We start from the raw sequence: 11,664 nt of genomic DNA on the forward strand, positions 1-11,664 counted from the left end.
CGGAGTGGTGTTGCTACACATAGGTGTCAGAGCTGTTGCGGTACGGTGCCTTGCTCAGTAGTACATGTGAAGTGCCCTGGCACCTTTCCAGCTACATATCCAACTTCCATATTTTGGTCCTCACCAAGACTTGAACCAGCGACCCTCAGGCTCCAAACCCATTCTCTACAGACTGCTCTACTGCCCAAACATATCTGCTATGTTGCATTGTCAAAGGGCTGCTTTAATCTGGATTTGATAAAACAGAGTCACCTGTAAGTGACCTGTCAGCACCTCAGCCATCCTTGCAGTAGTAAATCTAACAACAGTATTTGTATTTTAATGAATTATCATCCACACAAAAAATGTCTTTGTCTTATTAAAAAGAAGGGCTAAAATATGGTTTCACCTGACTTTGGTGTCACATTCGGCTTCTCTTATTTATCACTGACAGTTAGGAGGTGGTGTTTTTGAAATCACTGCTTGCTTTCTGAAGATGAATATCCTGTTCAAAGGTATTTGCAGTCATCTTGTTGACAATTTCTTTTCTTCAAGGTCTTCATCGTGTAGAATATATTCTGGTGAACTTCTATGTACCTTCAAAGTTCGCCAATCTTTCTTTCTGATTTTATTTTCAAATGTGCACAGATACATGAGATACACGTTTTGTACTTTATGTATGCGTGTGTGTTTGTTTATTTGTGACCTAAAAGCAGGTGCTTTGAGTATATTCAGCACACAGCCCTTGAGAGTCCTCTCTTTCAGCAAAACCTTTGATCACAAAGTGCGACTTTCATGATAGTGGCTCCTCAATGTATTGAAATGCAGACGTTTCTCTTCCTTGGGCCCTTCTCATTACTGTGCCTTCTCCCCAACAGCTGTAACAACACTGTATTTTGTGTGAATGTTTGATAGCGTCTAAGAGAGCTAACATACACTGAATGACTGCACTCAACAGTCAACAGTCAAGACAGCTGAGACAAGAATTGTAATACATAAATGGCAGTGATGGTATATACGGTATATTTAACCTGAAAAGCAATTATAACAATGCCATGTGTCCACACACCATGCCTACACATTGACAGGCAAACTTACATGCATAGTGTTTACACTGTGTACCAGTTTTTTGAAGATTGAGTCCTCAAGTCCTCATATGTTTTATTTCACACAAGCTGGTTCCTTTAACAGCCCTTTTAAGACTTGACCTCTATGAATGGTGAAAATGTGTCTGTATGTGACTTGTGTGTCAGAGTCTATTTAAACCGGCAGAAGCTGGACAAAGATCAATCTATTCCTCAGCCACTTTCCGTCTGCTACAGCAGATGACAGTCTAACTGAATTGCGTTTCTTTGATGCATGTAGCGGTTCTTTTATGTGCATCAGTGCTTGACAATCTGTCTTTTTAGAACTGACCAGACTGTATTTGATGCAGCAATTGGCCTTCTTTGAAGTAACCTCCTCATGTTCATACCAATGGATCAGACCCATCACTGTCTCTTCAGGAATGTGAAGTAAGTTGTAGAATCTTCGGTTCTATAAATGACATTTTGCGTCATTCCACTCAAAGGGCCTCATTTATTGCAAGTTTGGTTGGTGTGGGCTTTGCAGGTAAACAACACTGGGCATCTGGATTAACGCCTTCCTTTCAAGGGTGTTAAATACAGAAAAACTGCATTTTTATCCGGCTTGGTAAAATCGCAATGCTCCTAATTTACTTCATTGCATTTTCTCCTATTTTGCACAAATAGGGTAGGGCATAGTAATTATGGCAAACGCAATGGACAATGCATGTTGTCTTGCATATTTCAAAGATGCAATCCTGAATGCTCTCCGTTAGTTGATAAGTCAGAAAATTTTCTGTAGGTGATATCAAGTGTATTCATGTCTTAACTCATGTTGTGATGTTCCAGTGTTTTGGTGTCAGTTTGACAGAAATCTGCTCATAGGTGTTGACATATTTTGCGCCTTTGGGGTTGCCGTAGGTGTCATGGGTTGTAGGAGGTCACAGTTCAGACAGCAGAAGCTATGCAACAAGAGAAGTCAACCAAGATATATACAAACACTAGATGACGCATGCAGGATTCGTAGCTACACGGCGGCTATCTTACCACTGGCAACCTCTTGCACACAGCAAGGTGGCAAGAGGAGGATCACTGTGGAAGGGATCAGCTTATGTGTCTGCTGTTTCTAGGAAATTATACAATTCACTAATTTCAATAATATCTACATTTTTGACAGTACAACAAAAGCAAGGATCAAGAAAGCGGGAAACAAATATCAAGTAAGAACTATTTTTAAGTTTGATTAGATACAGTTGCTGACAGGCAGTGCACAGTGCGTTCTCTTTTGTATCATCATCTACAACAACATCGACAGCTTCTCATGAATATTTTAATCAACATCAAAACCAAAGTCAATAACATTATCATCAGTATCATTAGCATCATCATTGTCATTTAGGACATTGGTGGTTACGAAAGAGAGGGGTCTATTTTCTTAAGGATAAAAGGGTTCTGGAGTTTTGTATTTAGTGGTTGAGTTTGGTATGGCACACATTTTGTGGCGTCTAAAAAAGACTAAAGCCGGGAGAGATCCCCAAATTACTGACCCGTACCTTCCAATTGTTTTGTACCCTTCTGTTGGGGATCCATACCAGACGACTTGTTGGAAGCGGGGCTTTTTATTCCTCCAGTCCAGCTAAAGACTTCGGGCCCTGTTTTGAAGGCAGGGCCAAGCCCTTCTGTATACCTTACTGTGCAGATTGTTTTTTTACATTTTATGTGAGAAGCAATTTGGTGTAATGCACAGCCATGTGTTCTTTGAACTACTGTAAAAAATAGTTATTTATTGAGAAAACCTTAAATATGAGTTTGCATTACTTACATTTTTAAATTTGAGCTATGCATAGTTCATTCAGTTCGAATTTCTACAAATTGCATTTCTACTTTCAGTGTATTGCCATGGCTTGAAGATTTGTTGCATAGTATCATCACTGAATATTGCAGATTTTGATTACAGATTCCTGGGATATAGACTGGCTTAGTTTTGAGTCCAAAAACCAGGAAGTGAGTTAGCATTTTAGCGCCATGGGTTCCTAACTCTAAAAGTCAATGGGGATTTTGAATGGGTTTGTGGTTAGACGCCTGAAATAAGGTCTGTGGTTAACACAAGCTGGAATCTGTCAATCTGATCTGGCAACACTGGCTGCCGTTTCTGTACTAGCAAGACGTAATCAAACTAAGTGAAAAGATACTAGTCCTTCGCATTTATTAGGTATAAACGTCATATCCTGATTTTCAGTATGTAATGTTGTCGTGTCAGACAACACCCCCTTCTGGGGAAACTCAGACATGTCACAGTATTGTAGCCACAGAACTCACATCAAGTAATGTTCTATTGAGTAATATCTAAGTACCTTTTTGCAACATAAAAGTTCAATACATCATATTATTATAATATCTTTATTTACAGTTTAGACAGTACTGCAGACTGAACCGCCATGTCCCAGTTTTGGCCATGTATTTTGATGGCCAAAGTGACCTCCGCCCAGACTTCCACCTCTCCAGACCCACAATACTCCATCTCATTGACATGCTGCGCTCACCATCTGACCACAGTTGGGGATTTGATCTGGAGGTCCTTGTTTTTTTGTTTTGGTTTGCAAGTGCCACCTCCTACCTCCTCTTGTGGTTTCCAGAGCCTTTGCAATTCCACGGTCCACTGTGCACAACATAGTGCACAGGGTTTCAAAGAACATAATCAGGCTCAAAAACAGGGTCATCTTCTTTCCACCTCAAGATGACCTCCAACAAATTTGTGCCGGCCAGATTTAACAGGCACCATGCAAAGGCCCATTCCGTTATCGGGCGGGCCTTTGGCATAATGAAAACTAGGTGGCGATCCATATTTTTTAAGGCTGTGGAAGTGAGCCCTATGTTCTCTGTGGAGGTGGTTGCTTGTTGTGCCATTCTCCACAACTTCTGCCTGAGGGATGGCGACACCATAGAGCCAACTGAAGAGCCACTGGGACCAGACGATGGAGAGGGACAGCTTCAGCTCGACTCGCAGGCTGGGGAGCAGCTGCGGGAACGCATGGCTGCTGCACTGTCAGCCCCAAATGACAGTCCTCCAGCACTTAACGATCATGGCTATGATTGAGAAAAAACAATTTAATTAAAATCCCCTTATTTTTGTTATCAGCTGAATTCATGAATATAATTTAATTCAATATTTTGTTATCAGTTGAATTCATGTATGTGTATGTATGTATGTATATGTATATATATATATATATATATATATATATATATATATATATATATATATATATATATATATATATAATGTTATTATTAGTTATTATAATAATAGACGGACCCAAACAAGGTTGCAATGATGAAGGACAAAACTGAATCAATTAAGCATTTCTTTTATTTTACATTTTTTTCTAAAATTTTTCGAGTACGCTAATTAACCTCTCCACCCTGGCCGCATCTCTCCTCACTCTCTTCCACCCTTTCCACTCTAGAAACTGCAGGAGGTCCCGCCTCTGCCTCTTCGGCACCGGCCCTGCCTCATCTGACCCTCTCTCTCTGACGGTGTCGGATGGCACTGAGGTCGGGGGATTCTGGCTGGGACGTGGAAATGGTCTCCCCCATGCAGAGGCATGGAGGTCTTATGGATGGCCTCCCACCTATAGCCTCATCCATGCGGGAGAACCACTTCCATGTCCCAGCAGTGGCCTCCCCTGACTCAGTGCCACTGCCTGTCGGTGGCTTTTTGAGCACCTGCACACAGTCACACACATCAACTATAAGCCATGCATTCTGATACCACAGACAGTGCCATTAATTCAATTATCCAGAGCTACAGGTAAATACAACAAATACAAACCTTGTAGGTCTTCTTGAGGTTCTACCATTTTTTAGCCGCCCGGGCAGGACTTACTTGGTAGGCCAAGCCCATGTCTTTTATCAAAACTCTTCAGAAAAAAATAAAATATATTACACAAAGTGTATCAAAATCATTAATAACTGTAGCATACTAGACAGCTACAAATCAAGAACATTTTACTTCCAATGTAATAATACATGACATGAAATGTCTCACTCCCATCCTGCAGCTTCAGCAAACCTCCTCCCGCTGAAGAGGTGATCTTTCTCCCTCCTCAGACGGATGAGCTGAGCTACATTGTCGTCTGTCCCTGAACAGGATAAAGTAAAGTGACAATCATTTTTTGCTTCAATACTACAGTGACACGCCAATGCAATTTACTGCAAACGTTAGCTTTCAATGCTAACAGTGGCTACGGTTATAAGAAGGCTGAAGGCTAATGTCAGCTAGCAGGGTCACCAGTAGCTGTTTATTGTATTGTATTGTATTTATACCTTTGATAAACAAATAATAACATTACTAATACACCTATAAAACGGACATCCCAAGTTGAAAAATGCTCAAAAAAAGTGAAGTTACTGACATTTGTTGCTCAGTCATCATCACGTTCCTCTTCTTCACTATACTTCCTGAACAGTATCAGCAGAGCATCGGCTCGCTGCGTCTTATAGTACACTTTTGTCTCCAGCTGCTTCACCCTCTCCTCCCTGTAGTTTTTACAAACGTGCAGCTCATTTTGGACACTACTCGTCACATCCTCTGAGAGCAGCCCTGTCAAACTCTCCGCTCGTAAAACCGCAATGCATGATGGTATATGTGGCTCGGCTAGTGACCATCGCTTTTCCACTACTTTTAAAAATGCATTGTGGGATACATTGAGTGGACTATATAGGGAAAGAACACTATATAGGGAAGCCATTGTGTTCTCATGTATTTTCTATTTCTACATGTCCGCGGTGTTGTGTTGTAAAAAAAAAAAACGTGCGCAAAATAAGATGCAGTAATCAGAAACTGAGATACTATCATTGATCATGTATACAGGAATATAAATAACCAGGTTTCTCTGTGAGCGTGAAAACGTAATATCCTGAGTATGATCAAAACCGGGCTAAGGCTCATAACCGTGATACTTAAGTCCATGTAAACACACTCAATGGTCACTTTTGAGAATGTTGGACAACTAAAGATCTGAAGGAGGAAATGTCCATGGTCTGGCTCTGGATCTGTGGTCAAGTCTTTTAACCAGAAGGTTTTGGTTGTTCCTGCTACTTTGTTAATTGAGCTGCGTGTGAATGGATTAATACTGATGGACACTTTCCATAGCAGCCTCTGCCATCAGTTTGTGAGTGGGCTGTCCCACACCAAAAAACGACTCCACTGGTCGTTTGTGCAAGCGTCAAATTATGACCCATATTTATGTTTTACAGTCAAGTGACCTCTTGCGGACGTATAAATAACTTTGATCTGGTGAATGTGTGTTCGTCATCAAATGACATTTGACCCCTAACCCTAACCCAAGTCCAAGCTAGCTAACTTTTTCCCAAACAAATAGTTAATTACCACTTACCTTGGTAAGCGCATCAAGCAGTGTGACGGTGCAGGGGGATGATTTACTGGCATTTCTCCGTTTGCCGGTAGGGCCGCTAATTTAGGAAACGCCCCTGAACTAGGTTCAAAATCACTAATTCAAATTACAATAAGTACATCCAAACATCACAGAGTGGCATTAGACATAATGAGATTTATTTTAAAAAAAAGCTAAACGCTGCTGCATCGGGCAGTCGTGTTCATTATTTAATTCAATTATGACCAGTTTGAAGTAAAATGGCTAATACTTGTTGGAATGTAGGTGCGTTGGCTTTGAGTTTACCATTTACCTTTATTTTCCAAAGGTTAACAAGGAAGTTCTGCAAAAAGTTTTGTTTTGAGGTATTTTGTAGAAGGAGTTCTCCAGATTCCATTAAATCCTTGTCAAAGCTCTGACTATATCGTTGTTCTTAAACAGCATGCAGTTAAATGCTACTGTGAGACATCCTTATTGGTTAAAAAAAAAAAAACTGCATTCTGTTTGTGTTCAACATGTATGTGTAAGAGTCTTAAAAATCTATGTGCTCTATGTGTATGATAAAGTTTTACGACTGAGTTTGCTAATAGGACATTAACCAGTCAATGATTTCATGATTATATTTTACTAACTCGTTTTGACTTGGATTATAATGGTTCTCCAAAGATAAGTGTGCTTGTGCGTCTGTGTTTAGATTTCATTATACCCTTTTTTAAGCAATTGTATATCATAACCTTAAAACAACTTGTGAGGTATTCATGAATGTAATGACTGGTCTGAATGTGTGAATGTATAGATGTTTTTTTTTTTTTTTTTTTAAGTGAAAAGATGTCTTTAATCATAGCATGTGGAGTTGAACACTTAAAAATGCATTATGTTCCACTGAAGCTGTCAGACAGGTCATACAGTCACATGCCTCACTGAGTTTCAGTATGAAAGGTCAGGGCAAACACTTGCACAAAGCGTTGCTAATTGATATGAACCAAAAAGGGAGGCCATTAGAGACACTTAACTGAATAGAGTCTGTGAGTAAAATAGCATGCGTTTATGTGCGTGGGTGCACAAATGACATGTGGAGTCAGTTCTGATGGATTTTCTGTTTTATTTGACCAGAAAAACCTCATTAAGAATTAGAATCTCATTTAGAAGTACCCTGGCCCTCGATGTACGGTAATTTTTGTTCAATGTAGGGTTGTGCAACTTTGTGAGCATCAGAGTCCGTGTCTGTCTCCACGCCTATGTGTTTGCGTCTTAGTGTGTGTAATTGGCCTGACACGGTTTTTGTATTTCAGCCCAGGGGAGGAAAGATATTGGACTGAACTCTGTAGTGTGACAACAGTAGAGTCTGAGGCAATCTAAAGGCCAGAACACAGCCACCAGCAACCAAAACACATTAAAGTTTAAAGCAGATGCTCAGAACAAAGCCACAGATATGTTTGTTAAAGGTGGATTTATTGTGTTTTATAGGATCCATTGGGACTTGTGGGAATGCTCTACATGTTAGTGCATGTCTGTAAGCACAGGAATTGAACTGGAACTGCAGAGAGCTAATTGTGAGTGTTTTCTGAATCAATGGTGGCTAATTTGAAAGCCATCTGTAAAATGCTTTTGTGTTTGCTTTAGTGTTCATCTGGTTAAAGCTATACAGGGACCAGGGTTCATTTTAGGATCAGACCTTTAGGGGAGCTCAGCTCCTAAAGAAATTGTGACATGTAGACTTTCTGTTCAACAAACCTGTGACTTCAAAAACAAGAAATATGTTCCTTCATGTGAAATATGTGTTAACAACAATGACAGTAAGAAGAACATAGTTTCACGACAAAACAGTTTTCAGACAGTTGAAAGATGGAATATGCCTGTTGTACAGTATCCAGTTGATACAGGTATTGTTTCTGCATGTATTAATGAATTGAAACTGTCAATAATTACTGCTTTTACCAATTCAATTCAATTATCTGGATTTTTTTTTTTTTTTCGCCAGAAAATTACCTAACTTTTGTGTAATTATTTTTCTGCCATTTATTGAGTAAGCAAGGGAAAGACTTTCTGCTGGATCCTGACAGGGGGTTGTCATTTAGTTTTTGTGTTTCACTTCCTATTATACGTGTTATAGTGATCTTAAAATTGTTAAACCAAGCACCTACTGCCCTAAGATTCACACAGCGCTAAGCTTGCATCAACACGATGCTGCCTTATCACATGGCACATATAGCGTTAGAGAGTGGCCGAGCCAGAGCGCTAAACCACCTGATTGAGGAAAGGTTCATATTTTTAGTTAAGTGTGCTTATAAATGTGAAGGTTATTTCATTATACAGTATGTTCACACATTGTAATGAATTGATTTGTCATTTGTTTCTTAAGTTCAGTTGACTTATAGTTTCATAGCTTGTAAAGCGCTTGATTCTCAGACTGGCTTGTGGGTTCTCACTATCAAGAAGAGAGGATAAGGGTAGACATCCAATTATCGGGGTATTCCACCTCTCAGAACTTTATTCCAAAGTGCTACAAAAGGACCTTGACTAACTCCATAACCACAGACTTAGTTGGAATTAAAATAAATTCAGTCACAGTGGACCAGCCCATAATCCTTGAACGGTTGTTGTAGGGTTCAGAAGATTTTAAAAACGCATTCTGCACATGAAGTATGTACATGGAAAAGGCTTAAACTGTTACAACAAGCTGCAAACCAGGCAATACATATGACAGAGGGCTGCTGTGATCCATCTGGTCACTGAAAACTGAATTGAAAGCTACAGTATGTCTACTGAGAGGCTCAGTGGTACATTCGCTAGTTCTTAACTGTTAAGTTGGTGCATCGATCCCAGCTCATGTGCCAGTCACTGAACCCCAAATTGCTTTCATGGCATCAATGTGTAGATGATGGGCACTTTACTACATGTGCTTGAGAGAGTGAATGTGACGTGTAAATCTTGCTCTCAGTACAAAATGAAACATGTCTTCCAATGTTAAGGATTTCCGCTTGTCACAAGTCATTGTCAATATGTATTCTATGGACAGTATCTCAAAAGGTGGAGCCTGGTGCAGGAGAGTGACCTAAACACTTCTTAACTTGATGCAGATGACGTATTTCTGTTGGCATCATCAAGCCATAACCTTCAACATGCTCTGGGTCAATCTGCAGCCAAGTGTGAAGGTCACGGATATGAGTCAGCATCTCCAAGTTTGAAGCCTTGGTTCTCAAACAGAAAACCGGGAACTGATTCCTTTGCTTGGGGCAGTTCTCTGTCAGTCAATCTTCATACTAACCCTCATCAGGGTCAACAGCTTTTGGAAATTATGATTATTTACGTCACGAAACAAAGTACCTCATCTACTATTGGTTTACCCTGTCCACTGTCAGATTCCATTAATTTACCAAAGCTATATCACTCACATAATAATGCACATTCTCATTCATTCATCCTGACTACAAACAAACACCCACATCCAACACAAATGTTGGTCAGGAGGTTGTTCTGCTTTTCCTGTACTCCATGGAACAAACTATTGTGAAAAGGTGCAAACTTATCCCAAAAAAGGTCAGCTTACTCTAAGACAAAGTACTGCGGATAGAAACTTTTGCACGCATAAATCTCTCAAACTTTAGCAATACCTCTCACTCATTCCTTTCCTCCCTGAACGTGCATCTTGCCCCTTATATGTGAGGTGTAACTGATGCTTGCATCACACTAATGGGGCTTTAGATGGAAGTCGAGGGAACGAGGAATAGGCAGGTTATAGATAGATATGGGGTTAGGTGTGAAGCAATTGAGGTTAAAGATAAGAATAAATGTGGGGAGCTGTGCAAGAAGAATACATGGAGGTGAAAGTGGGTCTGGGTAGGAATTAATCAGAGAGGGAGCCATTGCCTTCAGCGACCTCAGGCACACTGATCAATACAACTAATATTTCTGCAAGTCCATTCATCTATCTGCTATATTAATCTTAATTTGTTTCCGTGACCTCACCCCGCAGTTTTTGTCTGCCTCTAACCTCTTTGTTTATTTGCTCAGTAACTTGTTCTTGTGTGTGTGTGCTTGTATGGGTTTGAGAAAGATAAATCATGGGTGAATTCCATCGAAGGAAACCTGCGACAAATGACAATTATTACAGAATGAAGGTCGTCTTGTCACAGAGGATAGACTGAGGCTTTGTTTCTGCCAGAGAGGTACTTCTAAGAGGTTGCATACCATTTATCTTTTTTTTTTTTTCCAAATTGGCTTCTTCATTCTTCATTGTCCTCATTGTAATTTTCACTCATGATTCCTATATTTAGACACATATTGGCAGTTAAAATGCTCCCATCAAATCCTACCCTAGATGATCTGAAGAAATAAAACACATTTTATTAGCTGATACATATACGCTGGCAAGTTTTGTTTGGAAATCTTGTACCATATTGACTGTTTACGCTTGGCTGCGGTTTGGCTTCATGGCTTCCTGTACCGTCCCTATTGGGACTAAAGACAGGTGTGTGTGTGTGTGTGTTTGTCAGTCTTTGGGAGTGTGAGAAAGCGACAGAGTTGGAGAGGAAGAGACAGCCAGAAACCGATTCGGAGGATTGATTTCTGTATGAATGTGGCGGATTGATTTGTGTGTCTGTGTTTAAAATGCCTTAGTGTGGAAAGCGTCTCTAAATCCATATCCAATCCATATCAGAGACTCTGGTTTTTCAACGCTAAATGGCTGCAGTATTTTGTGGCCATGTGTCCCAGTTGCACATGCCTGTATTTAGATGCTGGAGTGTAGGCATGAGTGCCCCTTGGTCTAATTAGCCACCTGCTATCAGTAGACTGATATTTTCTTGTCTCCTTCTCTCCCTCTCCTTTCACATTGTTGTCTCTCATTTCTACAGGTCACACACACACACACACACACACACGCAAAACAACTGATCACACACTGAAAGTCTCCAGAGCTCAAGCCAACAGACCGTCAGCAAATGCACTTGTTTACGCTGGAGATGAATGAGACAGATCGTTGCTTGACTTGCCTAAATAGTTCTCCAAACACTCAGACAGGTGGTGTGTGTGTGTAAGTATGTGTGTGTGTGTGTCCATGTGCGTATGTTGTTTCAGAGTCTGCAGTTTCCATTTCATTGTTTTCTTTACAATGATCCCTCCCCTTTCCCACTCCTTACTCAGCTCCTTTTTCCTCTGATGAAATACAGTTAATTTGGGAACAAAACTGAGGTTTGCATCGAAGAAATACGCGAAACATTTTC

The 11,664-nt window shown here is 40.3% G+C and overlaps 1 long non-coding RNA gene across 1 annotated transcript; it reads right to left on the reverse strand.

Moving 5' to 3' along the window:
• Window positions 1-3,639: 3,639 nt before the first annotated feature.
• Window positions 3,640-5,703, reverse strand: LOC306830758. Its single transcript, XR_013780005.1, has 3 exons — window positions 5,459-5,703; window positions 4,876-5,185; window positions 3,640-4,130 (listed from the first exon to the last, which is right to left on the reverse strand). It is a non-coding gene; the product is annotated as an uncharacterized lncRNA (long non-coding RNA).
• Window positions 5,704-11,664: the final 5,961 nt, after the last annotated feature.

This window comes from Symphodus melops (assembly GCF_947650265.1).
Source record: "Symphodus melops genome assembly, chromosome: 10".
NCBI lineage: Eukaryota > Metazoa > Chordata > Actinopteri > Labriformes > Labridae > Symphodus > Symphodus melops.